Genomic DNA, 17830 nt, shown 5'->3' on the forward strand with positions numbered 1-17830 from the left:
TGACCTGGCCATTTTTTTGCAATCCTGACCAGTGTCCGTTTTTGAGGTAATAACTCAGGAACGCTTCAAGGGATCCTAGCGGTTCTGAGATTGTTTTTTCGAGACATATTGGGCTTCATGTTAGTGGTAAATTTAGGTCGATAATTTTTGCATTTATTTGTGACACAAAATAGTTAATAAATAACAGTTCTCACAAGTCTACTTTACATCAGCACAATTTTGGAAACCAAATTTTTTTTTTTAGGAAGTTATAAGGGTTAAAAGTTGACCAGCGATTTCTCATTTTTACAACAAAATTTACAAAAACATTTTTTTAGGGACCACCTCACATTTGAAGTCAGTTTCAGGGGTCTATATGGCTGAAAATACCCAAAAGTGACACCATTCTAAAAACTGCGCCCGTCAAGGTGCTCAAAACCAGACTCAAGAAGTTTATTAACCCTTCAGGTGTTTCACAGCAGCAGAAGCAAAATGGAAGACAAAATGAACATTTAACTTTTTAGTCACAAAAATGATCTTTCAGCAACAATTTTTTTATTTTCCCAAGGGTAAAAGGAGAAAGTGGACCCCAAAAATTGTTGTCCAATTTGTCTTGAGTACGCTGAAACTCCATATGTGGGGGAACCACTGTTTGGGCGAACAGCAGGGATCGGAAGGGAAGGAAAGAGGTCACCACAGTGATCGTAGCCACAGGGGGGCAAAGTCACCCCCCTGGGTTCAAGTACAAGTGTACCTGAACCTGCAGGTCGGGTGACATTTCAGTTAACCCTTTCACCCGACCTGCAGGAACGCGATCCCGCCATGACGCCACATAGGCATCACAGGTCAGCTTGACACTGACTTTCATGATGCCTACGTGGCGTCACAGGTCAGGAAGGGGTTAAAGTCAGCAAACAATACAGGTACATTTACAAGGAGATTAAACCATTTTGTCTTGCCATTCCACACGTCCAATATCAGAAACAAAGTAAGCAGCAATGTTATCCCTCAATTGGATAACTTTCAATGTAGTCCTCAGAGAGTGATCTTGGTAATCATGCAAGTGCTAGCTAAAAGTTCCTCAAGTTCTAAGAGGTGTCGCTCTTTCACCAGGATGTAAGTGTGCAGAATAACACAAGCTTTCACTACCTCATCAATTGTCTCAGTTTTTAGATTGATGGCTGTTCCCAAAATGCACCATTTAGATGCCAGCAATGCAAAGGCACACTCCACTGTTCTTCGTGCCCTTGTCAATCGGTATATGTAAATCCTTTTTGTGAGATTCAAGTCCTGACTCGAGTATGGTTTTATGAGGTTGGTACACATTTGAAATGCCTCAACCCTAACCACAACAAAAAGCATTGGCGGTCCTTCGGTGTTCGGAAGAGGTCGTTGCGTTGGAAAATTGAAATTATTCCCATACAAACGTTGGCCCATGTCAGAGTCTTTGAAAGTCTGAGAGTCATTTCCTCGTCCAAATGAGCCACAGTCCACGATGACAAATCGACAGTCAGCATCTGCAATCACCGTGAGAACAATCAAAAAGTATTTTTTGTAATTGAAAAACTCAGATCCACTTCCAGCAGGTTTCAGAATCCGAATCTGTTTGCTGTCCACAGCCCCCAAACAGTTTGGAAAACTACAAATGTCCTGGAATTTTGCAGCATTCTCCAGCCAGAGTTCAGTTGTGGGTTGGGGGAGGAATTCTTCAAGCAGAACTTCACATAAAGCACAGCTCGTGTCTGCAACTATCCCAGAAGGGGTGGACACTCCAATCCAAAATTGAAAATGTTGAGATGATAAGGTCTCTCCGGTAGCCAGGAATTTGCGGAACAGAAAATGAAAAAAAAGAAAATCAGTAGATGGCTTTTATAACAATAATAATAATGACATGTGTTTCTTTTTTTAAATTATGTACCTCAGGGTCACCAACAGACGTTCCTCAGCAGGTATTGCTTGACATAGTTGTGTGCCCTGCCTGGTGATGGATCATCAGAAACATTGCAGTAAGTCATTAAAGCTTTGTTCCGTCATCCTTGTGTAGTCATAAAACTTCTCGGGGTTTTCACGCCGCTTGGTGTACAACGAGTGGCAGGTTTCACTGCTCTCTCAGACTTCAGTGATGGGGTGTTACCAATAGCGATGACGAAATCTTCGCCGTCTTTCTCTTCTTCTTTCTTCTTCACAAGCCACAGCAAAGGCAAAAGCCAGTTTCAGTGACAAATCAAGATTAAAATTGAAGCTCTCCATGCTAAAATTCATCTTGAAGCTGTATACAGCAGCAAAAGACGAGGATTTTATCTGTGCAGCGTCTATATATAGGAATACCAACACACCCATTGTGTGTGGCTTGTGTCAAGGAAATTTTACTGGAAAACCACTGTCCGCATAGGCAAATTCCCCTGGAAATATCAAACGCATGCGCATAAACAATGCAAACGCATGCAAAAACGCATACAAACGCATGCACATACAGCATTTTTTTGGCATCATGCTTAAGTTGATGCGGATAAAAAACGCAGCGTAAGCATGGGTTTAAATGCGTTTTGGCATGCGTTCACGCATGCAGATGAAACGCTGCACACAGATACGTTAATGTGAACCCAGCCTAAGACAGCTGTCTTTAATGCAGGTGATGAGTTGATTTGGAGCATCTAACTGGTCTGTAGGAGCCAGAACTCTTAATGGTTGGTAGGGGATCAAATACTTATTTCTCACTGCAAAATGCAAATAAATTTATATAATTTATACAATGTGATTTTTTGAATTTTATTTTTGATATTCTATCTCTCAATCTTAAAATTAACCTACCCTTAAAATTAAAGACTGTTCATGTGGGCAAACTTACAAAATCACCAAGGGATCAAATACTTATTTCCACCACTGTATATGTATGACACTGACATTGCAAATGCAATTGCATCTTCATGGCTAATAGTGTTGTTGTTAGATTACTAATGTCAGACATACTGTATTTCTGGTCTAAAGTTTAGTGATTTTTATTACAAAATACAACAAGTCCCAGCACTCATGGAAGCAGGGTGGATTTGGTTTAAATCTAACTGATTTAAATCACGATTTAAATCACGATTTAAATCACTAGTCAGTAAGGCTTGATTTAAATCAGTGATTTAAATCAAAGTTTCTACCTAACTGAATTTGACTCCGCAGAGGTCCCAGCCTCTTCGTCATGGAAAAAATGTTACAACATGAACAGAGTTGAGAAAAAGACCTTAATCATAGTAACATAGTAACATAGTAACATAGTTAGTAAGGCCGAAAAAAGACATTTGTCCATCCAGTTCAGCCTATAATCCTATTGTTCTACAAACCTAAGAATACAGAATCAACCCCTTCAGTGCCAAGTCCAAGAAGTTAGACAATATGTTTCTGATTGTTTGGAGTGGAATAGATCTGCACAACACAAGAAGAATGTGAATCTAAGTGTGAGGAGGAAGGGCAAGCAGACAAGAAAATGAAAGTGAAACTTTGAGCACAATACTGCAGCATAGCCACAGACAGACAAGTCTGGATCTGTTTGTGTGTACGATCTGAGGTTTATTACATTCTTTCCTTATAATGGCAGCAGGCCGTAAAAGAGACCCAGTTTGGGAATATTTTAATGAAGCTCCTTCGCCTATCGGTAAGGCAGGCATGTGTGCAAAATGCAAACGATGCAACAAAGAGATGCAAGGCCTGGTGGTGCGAATGAGGCAACATCATGAGAAGTGCGGTGATGAAGATGAAGATGAGTCATCTTCATCACCGCACTTCTCATGATGTTGCCTCATTCGCGCCACCAGGCCTTGCATCTCTTTGTTGCATTGTTTGCATTTTGCACGCATGCCTGCCTTACCGATAAGCGAAGGAGCTTCATTAAAATATTCCCAAACTGGGTCTCTTTTACGGATTGCTGCCATTATAAGGAAAGAATGTAATAAACCTCAGATCGTACACACAAACAGATCCAGACTTGTCTGTCTGTGGCTATGCTGCAGTATTTTGCTCAAAGTTTCACTTTCATTTTCTTGTCTGCTTGCCCTTCCTCCTCCTCACACTTAGATTCACATTCTTCTTGTGTTGTGCAGATCTATTCCACTCCAAACAATCAGAAACATATTGTCTAACTTCTTGGACTTGGCACTGAAGGGGTCGATTCTGTATTCATAGGTTTGTAGAACAATAGGATTAAGGTCTTTTTCTCAACTCTGTTCATGTTGTAACATTTTTGCCGTGAAGAAGAGGCTGGGACCTCTGCGGAGTCAAATTCAGTTTTGAGAACTGCGTAAGTAAAGCGAGCGTCTGTGATAATATAGGAGAGAAACTGCCCACTAATCCTACAGAAACCTCTGGAAGAGAATGGCATTGTGAATGTTACACATATACAGCCTTTATTGGGCAGCACGGTGGCGCAGTGGTTAGCACAGCAGCCTTGCAGCGCTGGGGTCCTGGGTTCTAATCCCACCCAGGACAACATCTGCAAAGAGTTTGTATGTTCTCTCCGTGTTTGCGTGGGTTTCCTCTGGGCGCTCCGGTTTCCTCCCACATTCCAAAGACATACTGATAGGGATTCTAGATTGTGAGCCCCATTGGGGACAGTAAAGCGCTGCGGAATATGTTAGCGCTATATAAAAATAAAGATTATTATTTATTCTACTGAGTTAAACAACTCCGCTTTATCTCATGATGGAAGAACCTTTGGATGGTAAAATATTTTCCTCAAAAAGCAGTTTATTGAAAAAAATCTGATTTAAATAAAAAAAATACGATTTAAATCAAAAAAATCCGATTTAAATAAAAAAAATCCGATTTTTTTGATTTTTTTAAAAAAAACATTGATTTTTATCCACCCTGCATGGAAGGTATAACCTTATATCTTTATTGCATCGCACTGATCAAACCGAACATTTCAGTTAGTCCCTAGATTTCAACAGAAGTAGCTGGATCAGTGCGATGTAATAAAGATATACGATTACTTCTTCCCTGAATGCCTTGACTTCTCTTATTTTGCACTAACTCCCCTCTATGTCTACTTCAGCTACAGTGCAGTGCCGATGGATTTCCACCTTGCGCGTGTTAAATGCCGCTGTCAGAATAACAGCGACATTTAGCTTGTTAACAGTGGTGGGTGGATCTCAGATTCACCCATGGCTTTTAGAGGCACATGTCAGCTGATCAGATCGGGTGGCATGTGCAGGGAAAGATGTGGGTTCAGTGTTGGAGCCCACATCAAATGCAGGTACGTGTCCTTGGACATACAGTACCTATACATTCAAGGTCATAAAGGGTTTAAAGCATTCCCGTTTTTCAATTTTTACATTATATGTCATAATTGTATAATACTGTACATAAGTTTTAGGTAAGTTATCATTTCTTCAAAAAGAAGAGGTAATGCTACAGCTAGAAAGACAGCACAGGCCAGGACTCATCCCACTGAACACCTGTATTCCTTCTCCATGGGCAGAATACCACTAACAGAAAATACAGGATGAGGGTACCACCACACTCCAGTAAGAATTTATTGGGTGACTAGTAGTGATGAGCGAATATACTCATTACTCAAGATTTCTCGAGCATGCTTGGGGGTCCTCCGAGTATTTTTTAGTACTTGGAGATTTAGTTTTTCTTGCCGCAGCTGAATGATTTACATCTGTTAGCCAGCATAAGTACATGTGGAGGTTGCCTGTTTGCTAGGGAATCCCCACATGTACTTATGCTGGCTAACAGAAGTAAATCATTCAGCTGCGGCAAGAAAAACTAAATCTCCAGTCAGCCTTTACCACAGTTGTGCCTTTTGCAGTCTGCCTTTACCAGCGTTGTGCCTGCTGCAATCTGCCTTTACCAGAGCTGTGCCTGCTGCAGTCTACCTTTACCAGAGTTGTGCCTGCTGCAGTCTGCCTTTACCAGAGTTGTGCTTGCTGCAGTTTGCCTTTACCAGAGTTGGGCCTGCTGCAGTCTGCCTTACCAGAGTTGTGCCTGCTGAATTCTGCCTTTACCAGAGTTGTGGCTGCTGCAGTTTGCCTTTACCAGAGTTGGGCCTGCTGCAGTCTGCCTTTACCAGAGTTGGGCCTGCTGCAGTCTTCCTTTACCAGAGTTGTACCTGCTGCAGTTTGCCTTTACCAGAGTTGGGCCTGCTGCAGTCTGCCTATACCAGAGCTGTGCCTGCTGCAGTCTGCCTTTACCAGAGTTGTGCCTGCTGCAGTCTGCCTTTACCAGAGTTGGGCCTGCTGCAGTCTGCCTTTACCAGAGTTGGGCCTGCTGCAGTCTGCCTTTACCAGAGTTGTGCCTGCTGCAGTCTGCCTTTACCAGAGTTGTACCTGCTGCAGTTTGCCTTTACCAGAGTTGGGCCTACTGCAGTCTGCCTTTACCAGAGCTGTGCCTGCTGCAGTCTGCCTTTACCAGAGCTGTGCCTGCTGCAGTCTACCTTTACCAGAGTTGGGCCTGCTGCAGTCTGCCTTTACCAGAGTTGTGCCTGCTGCAGTCTGCCTTTACCAGAGTTGTGCCTGCTGCAGTCTGCCTTTACCAGAGCTGTGCCTGCTGCAGTCTACCTTTTTCCAGAGTTGTGCCTGCTGCAGTCTGCCTTTACCAGAGCTGTGCCTGCTGCAGTCTACCTTTACCAGAGTTGGGCCTGCTGCAGTTTGCCATTAACAGAGTTGGGCCTGCTGCAGTCTGCCTTTACCAGAGCTGTGCCTGCTGCAGTCTGCCTTTACCAGAGTTGTGCCTGCTGCAGTCTGCCTTTACCAGAGCTGTGCCTGCTGCAGTCTACCTTTTTCCAGAGTTGTGCCTGCTGAAGTCTTCCTTTACCAGAATGGGGCCTGCTGCAGTCTGCCTTTACCAGAGCTGTGCCTGCTGCAGTCTACCTTTACCAGAGTTGGGCCTGCTGCAGTTTGCCATTAACAGAGTTGGGCCTGCTGCAGTCTGCCTTTACCAGAGCTGTGCCTGCTGCAGTCTACCTTTACCAGAGTTGGGCCTGCTGCAGTCTGCCTTTACCAGAGTTGGGCCTGCTGCAGTCTGCCTTACTAGAGTTGTGCCTGCTGAAGTCTTCCTTTACCAGAATGGGGCCTGCTGCAGTCTGCCTTTACCAGAGCTGTGCCTGCTTCAGTCTTCCTTTACCAGAATGGGGCCTGCTGCAGTCTGCCTTTACCAGAGCTGTGCCTGCTGCAGTCTGCCTTTACCAGAGTTGTGCCTGCTGCAGTCTGCCTTTACCAGAGTTATGCCTGCTGCAGTCTGCCTTTACCAGAGTTGTGCCTGCTGCAGTCTGACTTTACAAAAGTTGTGCCTGCTGCAGTCTGCCTTTACCAGAGTTGTGCCTGCTGCAGTCTGCGTTTACCAGAGTTTTGCCTGCTGCAGTCTGCCTTTACCAGGGTTTTGCCTGTGATTGTGCAACTTGTCTAGGTGAGCCAGTGTAAGAAGGTGATGGGGACCCTCATATGCTTCCCTCCCCTTTGTTCCATTAATTGTGTGCAGTTCTCTAATGTTTATCAATGTAAATGTGTTCATATAATGTTGCTGTAATGTGAATGTCTTTGACTTGTGTCATGTGCAGGATTAGGTATAGAATAGGAACTAGCAGTAGTATAGGACAATAGTGATAATTAGAATAGAGGGGGCACATTATAGATAGGGAGTAGGATTAGTAGCTTAGGTTTAGTTAGCATAGGGGTTTTCCTGTTGGGAGGCGTTACAGACCAGTGCAGGACAGGGCAGTGAGATGTAGGAGGGGACTTCCTGGTTAGGGCTCAGTGCAGTCAGGATGCAGCAGTGAACAGTCTGCCAGTCGTGGGGATAAAGCTGCTATGGTAGGAAGAGGCCCCAGGTGGAGGAACATGTGGGCGGTCACCAGCTAGAACAGAGACCAACCTGAAAAGGATCCAGGGTCTATGACTGGGGAAGGTGAAGATGAGATGGCGAACCTGGCACCTTTTCCTACTGAAGCCAGACCAGGGAATGTTAGGAAGCTGGTAGGCCTGGAGGGCCTGGTCAGTTCTGCTCCTGGTTTGCCCCCATGTAAGTTATGTAATTGGAAACACTGCATGTTGGTGGGATGGAGGTATGATACAAAATATAAAATATTCACAATCATATGAGAAATACCGGACTTAGGGAAAACATGTTATAACATCCATCTGCCTTTCATCATTAGTTATATCCATGCCAGTAACAACATGAATATGGCATCTTTTCATAAGCCCTATAAAGGCAAATTGTTACTGGTTGTAACATCCTATAATATAAAAGGCAGAGCAATTCAGTCCCTGGGTGCAGGCAAATATCAAATATAGAGATGCACTTATGACTTGATATTCTTTCCCCAAGATATGCTGCATTATTTGTAAATTAACAGCATAAATCTTGATTACAAATTATGGGATGGATTATATTACAAGCTCGAGACATAAAATATTTTCATTTACCTAATTTATGTAATAAAAACTGGAGAAGCCTTTTTTATTTTTTGATTGGATATAATCTTGTTAAAAAATACAGCTGGAAACAAGCATTTTGTGAAAATATGAACGCTGACAGCATTTCTTCCCATCACCCATAATGCACTTTTATCAACCTACGGGTTTACAATGGCAGCATCAATATTTAACAACAACTAAAAGCATTTGGATGTGATGCAGCATTTTCTAATTTTCCAGTTATATTATGATTTTTTTGAATTACTTGAATATAATCCAAACTCTTGCCGCATAGTTTAAAGTAATGAAATGGCATTGAAGAAAATGTCCAACCTATCAATGTCCACCAAAAAGCTCTTTCAGATGATGTGGCATCTGATGACGTGAGTAGATGGTCAGGTTCTCGCTGGTAACATTTTCAAAGAGATTGTGTACTTGTTGCATTAATGGACTCATGTACATTTCCATTTTTTAAATGGCTACTCCGATAAAGCCATATTGCAATATTTGCTCTGGAATCCTCTACTGATGATATAAGGCAGTGGGTTCTCCATCTGTCTCTAAGAATTAATTTGCTATGAAGATACCACAACTTTGTTATTGACCTGCTGGTCAGTTTTAAGTATGTCAGAGTGTATTTTAACCTTTTCACAGCCAGCTGTCCACGGCAAAAGGTGCATCTCTGGGTATATTTAATATTTTTCTTCTACCCAACACATCTGTTACAGGTCCATACATCGCAAGTGGTCTGTTACCACAAATGGGGAACCCTTTTGGTTTTCTGTAGATTAGGGCATATTATGGATTTGGGTTAGGGTCTTATGACTCCAAAGAATGCCTTGAATGATTATTTGGGAATTGACCTCTCAGAAACTTAGGAAGGTCTGGTTTTCAAGTGAAAACTTAATCCAGTGTATTAGTGGAAGGAGTTTTAAAACTAAGGGCAAAGGTCTGATCATACACCTGGTCTACATGGTAAATGTATCATCTCTGCTATAGCTAAGTCTGCTTTTGGTGTTATAGAATAGAATTGTAATATTTGCAGATAGCACTAAGCTACATAAAACAAGGTTTCTAAAACTTTCTCTGTTTGGGCCTCAATAGAAAGCCCATGGAGATACTGGGTGCCACCACTTGTGGTGTAAGTGCAAAATGAAAACATTCCTTCCTATCCCTTATGCTCTTTTGAGCATTCAATTTTTCTTAAATCTTCCATTCAGTTCTAAAGATATAGTCCTTTTCCATTGAGAGGACTTTTAGGGATAGATGACATGTGAGTGGGGGCGCCATTGTTGTACCAATCCATGCTGTCAGGAAGGGTCACCCTAGGGGACAATAGAGGGAGACTAGTTCCCGCAGCATCACTGACATTTTATATTCATTCACTCCCATCATCTATCATATTAGCCCTAATCTATTGCTCCCTTTTGATTCCAGGGACTTATAGGGACTTTAAGGGATAAATTACATGTAAATGGGGGCTCCATTGTCATACTCTATTTTGGGTTCCAACCCATCATAGGGGACAATAGGAGGAGACTAGTTCCCAGTGATATATTGTGTGATCTTATTACACATAATCAATTGCTCTTTGTTGGTTCCGGGGCTTATAGGGATTTCGAGGGATAGATGACTTGTGAGTGGGGGCGCCATTGTTGTACTATGTCTAGGGTGCTGAACAGTGTGGTCAGGAAGGGTCATTATTTATACTGTATACTTTCTATCATTCAAGTACCGTACTTGTCTGTTTTGTATATTGCTAGTTTTGCACATTTAATATTATTTTTCACTCTTATTTATGGAATATTTTGTTTTTATGGGCAATTGTGACTATCTTTAATAGAGGTTACATTTTATGGGTTTTTCTATGTAAATATAAAAACTTCTGATATTTCTAGTGTTAGGTCAGGTGCCCACGATCCGGAAGTAGCAGCACTTTGGAAGCAGCGCATAGGCGCTGTGTCCAAAGCGCTGCCGTCTATTGAACGCAGGTAAATCCGCATGTATTCACTGAACCATGCGAATTTACCGCATCCAATATATTCTATTGGTGAAATTTCTCTTGAAATTGAAATGCTGCGGTCTGGACAGACGGGCTGCATGTCCGTGTTCCCATGTGATCCACAGGCGTCGGTGGACACATAGTGGACATGAGATTTCTGCTGGTTTGAGGCTGCATAAATACGCAGCCTCAAACCCGCAGCAATTATGGATCATGGGCACATACACTTAGTTTGGAAAAAAGTGCCCCCATTTAACAAAACTATATCTCTTAATTAATTCATCTAGAAGGTTAATTACACCTGTGAACAAAGTGAAAAAAGGGAAAATTCAATAGAGGGGCTAAGTAAAAGAGTGGAAAAAAATGTAAAAAAAAATTGCCGTCAATCACAGCTTTGTGCACTTCTGAAAAGAAGGACAAAGCTGAACAGAGGCCAGACTAACTCTGCTGCCTCATTATAGTGAACGAATCCCTGAGGGTTTCAACTGAATCATGTAATTTGGACATGTAGATGTAAACCCCAATGCCATTTCTCAGCATAGAGCGCAGGATAAGTGTAATTCCAAATGTTATGTAAAATGTTCACAACAAAAGTTTCAACTCAATCCACGAAAAATGCTAGTCCTCACTCAGGTTCATCCTCTGTCAATGGAAATATAGGAGGCTTCCAGGTTACTTATAGTACAAAGGCACTGGAAAAGCGCTATGGTTCCTCCCCTCCCAAAAGTAATTCAGCGAATTCTGCACTCCCAAATCCAAATGCCCCCTGCCTTCTGAATTTCACAATGTACCTAAACCTCATTTAGAGCCCACATGTTTGTCAGGGGTATAATATCCAAAATGGGGTCATGTGGGGGTATATTGCTCATCTATCACTTAGGAGCTCTGTACATGGAGTCCGCAAACTATTCTAGGAAAATCTGTGCTTCAGAAGGAAAATAGCACTCCACCCCTCCCGATTCTCATCGTATTGATAAGCAGTACTTCACAGCCACATATGGAATATTTCAACGTTCAGCAGAAATTGTGTAACAAATTTTGGTGTATTTTTACCCATGTGAGAATCTAAAATTTGGGGCTAAAATACATTTTTTTTGGTAAAAATGTAATTATTTTTGTTCACTGCCCAATGGTATAAAGTTTTGTGACACACCTGTAGTGTCAATATAATCACTGCACCCCTAGATTAATTCATTGAGAGTAGTAGTTTGTAAAATGGAGTCACTTATGGGGGGTTCTGCTGTTCTGGCACCTCAGGGGCTCTGCCAATGGTTCATCATGGCATCTGTAAACCATAACAGTAAAATCTGCACTATAATATGGCACTCCTTCCTTTCTGAGCTTTGTATTGTGCCTGAAAAGTAGTCCCTGATTACGTGTAGTGTATTGGCGCAATCAGGAGAAATTGCACAACAAACTGAGTGGTCCTTTTTTCCTATTAACCCTTATAAATATTAAAAATTCTGGGCTCAAACAACAGTGGTAAAAATGTAATTATTTTTTCTTCATCGCCCAATGGTATAAATTTCTATGAGGCACATATGGTGTCAACATGCTCACTGCACTCCTAGATTACTTCATTGAGAGGTGTAGCTTGCAAAATGACATCACTTTTGGGGGGTTTCTGCTGTCCTGGCATTTTAGGAGCTTTACCAATGTGACATGGTACCCTCAAACCATTCCAGCAAAATCTGAACTACACTATAGTGCTTGTTTTCTTATGAGATTTGCAACGTGTCTCAAAAGAAGTTTTCAACCACATATGGAGTATTGGCGCACTCAGGAGAAACTGTGCAAAAAATGTATTTTCTCCTGTTACCCTTGTGAAAATATAAAATTTGGGGATAAAAGAACATTTTTGGGGGAAATGTTATGATCTGGTGATTAAGGAGCGACATGTGTCTAGCTCTGAGCAGGTGGCAACTATACTGACCGCAGTCCCTAAGCTCAACACAACACTAGAAGTAGCCGTGGAATGCTCCTAACACTGCCTAGGCATCTCGTCACAGCCTAAGAGCTAACTACCCCTAAAGATAGAAGCAGGAAAACTATCTTGCCTCAGAGAAAATCCTCAAAGGATAGATTAGCCCCCCACAAATAATGACTGTGAGAGGAGAAGGAAATGACATACGTAGTATGAAACAAGATTTAGCACAGGAGGCCACTTCTAGCTAGATAGAAAATAGTACAGGACAGAACGCTGTGCGGTCAGTAATAAAAACTAGAAAAAGTCCACCGCAGAGAAATGCAAAAATCTCCACACCTGACTAAAGGTGTGGAGGGCAAACTCTGCTGCCCAGAGCTTCCAGCTTAGCTGAATAGATCCATACTGAAAAGCTGGACAAATGAACAAAAACAAAGAAAGTGCTGAACAACAAGTCCACAACAAGAGAACCGCAAAAGGACAAGCAAGGACTTAGGTTTGATGAACTGGTCAGAGTGTCAGGAAAGTCCTAAGAGCAATGACTCCAGGCAGGAACAATTGACAACTGCCATTGAATGAGGGATAAGGCCAGACTAATATAGCCGAGCCAGAAAGACGATCAGTGAAAACAGCTGCTGAAACTAAATCCAAGAAGCAGCCATACCACTCAAAACCACAGGAGGGAGCCAAAGAGCAGAACTCACAAAAATGCTACTTACAACCACCGGAGGGAGCCCAAGAGCGGAATTCACAACAGTACCCCCCCATAAGGAGGGGTCACCGAACCCTCACCAGAGCCCCCAGGCCAATCAGGATGAGCCAAATGAAAAGCACGAACCAAATCGGTGGCATGAACATCGGAGGCAACAACCCAAGAATTATCCTCCTGGCCATAACTCTTCCACTTGACAAGATACTGAAGCTTCCGCTTCGAAAAACGAGAATCCAAAATTTTCTCAACCACATATTCCAACTCCCCCTCAACCAACACTGGGGCAGGAGGATCAACAGATGGAACAACGGGCACCACATATCTCTGCAACAAAGATCTATGGAAAACATTGTGGATGGCAAAAGAGGCTGGAAGGGCCAAACGAAAAGACACAGGATTGATAATCTCAGAAATCTTATAAGGACCAATAAACCGAGGCTTGAACTTAGGGGAAGAAACCTTCATAGGAACATGACGAGAGGACAACCAAACCAAATCCCCCACACGAAGCCGAGGACCAACACACCGACGGCGGTTAGCAAAACGCTGAGCCTTTTCCTGGGACAACGTCAAATTGTCTACCACATGAGTCCAAATCTGCTGTAACCTGTCCATCACAGAATCAACACCAGGACAATCAGAAGGCTCAACCTGCCCTGAAGAAAAACGAGGATGGAAACCAAAATTACAAAAGAAAGGCAAAACCAAGGTAGCCGAACTGGCCCGATTATTAAGGGCAAACTCGGCCAACAGCAAGAAAGTCACCCAATCATCCTGATCAGCAGACACAAAGCATCTCAAATAGCTTTCCAAGGTCTGATTAGTTCGCTCAGTTTGGCCATTGGTCTGAGGATGGAACGCCAAAGAAAAAGACAAATCAATACCCATCCTAGCACAAAAGGCCCGCCAAAACCTGGAAACAAACTGGGAACCTCTGTCAGACACAATATTCTCCGGAATGCCATGCAAACGAACCATATGCTGAAAAAACAATGGAACCAAATCAGAGGAGGAAGGCAATTTAGGCAAAGGTACCAAATGGACCATTTTAAAGAACCGGTCACAAACCACCCAGATAACAGACATCCTCTGGGACACAGAAAGATCCGAAATAAAATCCATGGAAATATGCGTCCAAGGCCTCTCCGGGACGGGCAAAGGCAAAAGCAACCCACTAGCGCGGGAACAGCAAGGCTTGGCTCGGGCGCAAGTCCCACAGGACTGCACAAAAGCACGGACATCGCGCGACAAGGAAGGCCACCAAAAGGACCTAGCAACCAAATCTCTGGTACCAAAAATCCCAGGATGACCAGCCAACACTGAACAATGGACCTCAGAAATCACCTTACTCGTCCATCTATCAGGAACAAACAGCTTCCCCACAGGACAGCGGTCAGGCCTATCAGCCTGAAATTCCTGAAGCACCCGCCGCAAATCAGGGGAGATGGCAGAAAGAATCACCCCTTCCTTAAGAATGCCAACCGGCTCAAGGACTCCAGGAGAATCCGGCAAAAAACTCCTAGAGAGGGCATCCGCCTTAACATTCTTAGATCCTGGAAGATACGAGACCACAAAATCAAAACGGGAGAAAAACAGGGACCACCGAGCCTGTCTAGGGTTCAGCCGCTTGGCCGACTCAAGGTACATCAGATTCTTATGATCGGTCAAGACCACAATGTGGTGCTTGGCTCCCTCAAGCCAATGTCGCCACTCCTCAAATGCCCACTTCATAGCCAACAACTCCCGATTGCCGACATCATAATTGCGTTCCGCAGGCGAAAACTTTCGGGAAAAGAAGGCACATGGCTTCATCAAGGAACCATCAGAATTCCTCTGTGACAAAACGGCACCTGCCCCAATCTCAGAAGCATCAACCTCAACCTGAAAAGGAAGAGAAACAACCAGTTGACGCAACACAGGGGCAGAAGTAAATCGACGTTTAAGCTCCTGAAAGGCCTCAACAGCCTCAGAGGACCAATTAGTCACATCAGCGCCTTTCTTCGTCAAATCGGTCAGGGGTTTAACCACATTAGAGAAATTGGCAATGAAACGGCGATAAAAATTAGCAAAGCCCAAAAATTTCTGAAGGCTCTTCACAGATGTGGGTTGAATCCAGTCATGAATGGCTTGGACCTTAACAGGATCCATTTCTATAGACGAAGGAGAAAAAATAAACCCCAAAAAAGAGACCTTCTGAACTCCAAATAGGCACTTAGACCCCTTCACAAATAGAGCATTATCACGAAGGATCTGGAATACCATCCTGACCTGCTTCACATGAGACTCCCAATCATCGGAAAAAATCAAAATATCATCCAAATACACAATCAAGAATTTGTCAAGATAATTGCGGAAAATATCATGCATGAAAGACTGGAACACAGATGGAGCATTAGAGGGCCCAAATGGCATCACAAGGTATTCAAAATGGCCTTCGGGCGTATTAAATGCAGTCTTCCATTCGTCACCCTGTTTAATACGAACAAGATTATATGCCCCTCGAAGGTCAATCTTGGTAAACCAACTAGCCCCCTTAATCCTAGCAAACAAATCAGAGAGCAAAGGTAAAGGGTATTGGAATTTGACCGTGATCTTATTAAGAAGGCGATAATCAATACAGGGTCTTAAGGAGCCATCCTTCTTGGCAACAAAAAAGAATCCCGCTCCCAATGGTGACGAAGACGGCCGAATATGCCCCTTCTCTAAAGACTCCTTAACATAGCTCCGCATGGCGGCATGCTCTGGCACAGACAGGTTGAAAAGTCGGCCCTTAGGGAACTTACAGCCAGGAATCAAGTCAATAGCACAATCACAGTCCCTATGTGGAGGAAGGGAACTGGACTTGGGCTCATCGAATACATCCTGGAAATCTAACAAAAATTCAGGAACATCAGAAGAGGGGGAAGAGGAAATTGACATCAAAGGAATGTCACTATGTACCCCTTGACAACCCCAACTAGTCACAGACATTGATTTCCAATCCAGCACTGGATTGTGTACTTGTAACCATGGAAAACCCAGTACAACAACATCATGTAAATTATGCCACACCAGAAAACGGCAATCTTCCTGATGTGCAGGAGCCGTGTACATAGTCATCTGCGTCCAGTACTGAGGTTTAGTTTTGGCCAATGGTGTAGCATCAATACCCCTCAAGGGTATGGGACTCTGCAAAGGCTGCAAAGAAAAACCACAGCGCCTAGCGAATTCTAAGTCCATTAAGTTCAGAGCAACGCCTGAATCCATAAATGCCATGACAGAAAAAGATGACAATGAGCAAATCAGGGTCACAGACAGGAGAAACTTAGGCTGCACAGTACTAATGGTAACAGATCTAGCGACCCTCTTAATACGCTTAGGACAATCAGAAATAGTATGAGCAGAATCACCACAGTAAAAACACAGCCCATTCTGATGTCTGTATCCCCTCTGTTCTGCTCTAGTCAAAATCCTATCACATTGCATGGGCTCAGGACTTTGCTCAGAGGACACTGCCATATGGTGCACCACTTTGCGTTCGCACAGGCGCCGATCAATCTGAATGGCCAGAGACATAGATTCGCTCAAACCAACAGGCGTGGGAAACCCCACCATAACATCTTTAAGGGCTTCAGAAAGACCCTTTCTGAAAATTGCTGCCAGAGCCTCCTCATTCCATTTAGTGAGCACAGACCATTTTCTAAATTTCTGGCAGTATAATTCTGCCGCTTCCTGACCCTGACACAGGGCCAACAGTGTTTTCTCAGCATGCTCTACAGAGTTAGGTTCGTCATACAATAATCCGAGCGATTGAAAAAATGCATCTACATTAAGCAATGCCGGATTCCCTGACTCAAGTGAGAATGCCCAGTCCTGAGGGTCGCCACGCAGAAGAGAAATAACTATCTTTACTTGCTGAATGGGGTCACCAGAGGAACGGGGTTTCAGAGCAAAAAACAATTTGCAATTATTTTTAAAGTTCAAAAACTTAGATCTATCCCAGTAAAACAAACAAAAGGACAAGCAAGGACTTAGCTTTGATGAACTGGTCAGAGTGTCAGGAAAGTCCTAAGAGCAATGACTCCAGGCAGGAACAATTGACAACTGGAATTGAATGAGGGATAAGGCCAGACTAATATAGCCGAGCCAGAAAGACGATCAGTGAAAACAGCTGCTGAAGCTAAATCCAAGAAGCAGCCATACCACTCAGAACCACAGGAGGGAGCCAAAGAGCAGAACTCACAAAAATGCTACTTACAACCACCGGAGGGAGCCCAAGAGCGGAATTCACAACAGGGAAAGCTGTTAGTTTTTTTATTTTCACGCCACTATGTTGTAAACTTCTCTGAAGCACCTTAATCCTTTAATCCTTATAATTTCCTACCAAAAAAATGTTAAAATGTTTTTCAAGAATTGAGCTAATGTAAATTGTACATGTGGGAAATGTTATTTGTTAACCATTTTTGTGTGAAATCACTTTCTGGTTTAAGGGCATAAAATTAAAAACCCCATTTTACAAACTACACCTCTCAATTAATTCATCTAGGGGGTGCAGTGATCATATTGGCACCACAGGTGAGTCGCAGAGTGTTATATCATTGTGCAATGAAGAAAAAAAATAATTACATTTTTACCACCAAAATATTGCTTTAGATTTTACATTTTCACACTGGGAAATGGGTAAAAATGGCACCAAAATTTGGCCCACAATTTCTGCTGAATGTAGAAACACCCAATATGTGGCTGTACAGTACTGCTTAGCCACACGGCGAAACTTAGTCATACCGTTATCTTGCCGTGTGGCTAAGCAGAGCTGTTATACAGGAAGC

At 43.0% G+C, this 17830-nt stretch overlaps 1 protein-coding gene across 1 annotated transcript in view; it reads right to left on the reverse strand.

Moving 5' to 3' along the window:
• The window catches only part of TRAPPC3L (trafficking protein particle complex subunit 3L), a 180900-nt gene that overhangs the window by 128917 nt on the left and 34153 nt on the right, over nucleotides 1-17830 (reverse strand). The window lies entirely within an intron of this gene.

This window comes from Ranitomeya imitator, chromosome 5 (genome assembly GCF_032444005.1).
Source record: "Ranitomeya imitator isolate aRanImi1 chromosome 5, aRanImi1.pri, whole genome shotgun sequence".
NCBI lineage: Eukaryota > Metazoa > Chordata > Amphibia > Anura > Dendrobatidae > Ranitomeya > Ranitomeya imitator.